Source organism: Carlito syrichta, unplaced genomic scaffold (genome assembly GCF_000164805.1).
Source record: "Carlito syrichta isolate Samal-C Ts95f unplaced genomic scaffold, Tarsius_syrichta-2.0.1 Scaffold113490, whole genome shotgun sequence".
Taxonomy (NCBI): domain Eukaryota; kingdom Metazoa; phylum Chordata; class Mammalia; order Primates; family Tarsiidae; genus Carlito; species Carlito syrichta.
The window spans coordinates 297,104-298,369 of record NW_007057586.1 but is presented as its reverse complement, the minus strand read 5'-3'; positions in this window follow the sequence as shown (position 1 = coordinate 298,369).

Here is a 1,266-nt window from a genome sequence, read left to right as displayed (position 1 = left end):
ATTTGAGTTGGAGTCTTACTCTGCTGCCCAGGCTGGAGTGCAGTGGCACGCTGCTCACGGCCACCACAGCCTCGACCTGCTGGGCTCAGGCGATCTTTCCCCAGCCTTCCAAGTAGCTGGAAACACAGGCGTGTGTCACCATACCCAGCTAATTTTTTGAGTTATTGTAGTGACAAGGTCCCGCCAAGTTACCCAGGCTGGTCTCGAACCCTTGGGCTCAGGCAGTCCTCTCACCTCTACCTCCCAAAGTGCTGGAATTACAGGCATGAGCCACCGCGCCCAGCAGGCTTTAGTTTTTATTAAAGTTACTAAACACAGTGTCCTGAGACTTCAACCAGTTGGAGGAATTTGAAATCTGAAACATCTAACCCATATTCTAGGTATAACTGACAATTTGCTCATGATTTTTGGTAAAATTATAGCTCATAATAGTTGAGCATCAGCATTTTTGGTGAAACACAGACCAGACTGTCTTTAGAGTTCAAGGACACTGCCTGAATCCTAAGACTACAGGACTTGAGGACAATTGGTGTTGGGTTCACTTACCAAATCAGGAAAGTGATCAGAGCAAAGGGAGGAATTGGAAGAAAGGCTCCGGGGTGGCTTTCTTCCGAGGGTAAGGGGCGCAGACCTTTGTATCCTTGGGACTCTGAGGCTCCCTCTTCCCCTCCAGGCCAGGAAGATCTCTGAATGGCAAATTGCTAGAATACCAGATCTACTGTGCTTACTGCTATAAGTGGGTTACAAATATGGAGCTTATTAGGAGGCAAAATACAATATTCATGCTAACAAAATAGCTTTCATCAAAGAGATGAGAACTGAAAGATGACTCGAGGCCGGGCACAGTGGCACACCTATAATCCCAGCACTTTGGGAGGCTGAGGTGAGAGGATTGCTTGAGCCCATGGGTTCGAGACCAGCCTGGGCAACATGGTGAGATATCATCTCTACAATGCATCAAAAATATTAGCTGGGTTTGGTGGCGCGTGCCTGTAGTTCCAGCTCCTTGGAAGGCTGAGGCGTAAGGATCAACTAAGCCCAGTAGGTCAAGACTGCGGTGGCCATGAATGTGCCACTGTACTCCAGTCTGGGCGACAGACTGAGACTCCAACTCAAAAAAGCAAACAAAAAAAAAAAACCAGAGTAGGGAAAAGAAAATGATTTTTAAAAAAATTTTTTCAACATTTTCAGATAAAAAATACAGCTCATCCATGAATAAGAAGAGGATTCTAATTTTTTTTTTTTTTTTTTTTTTTGGGTTGAAGT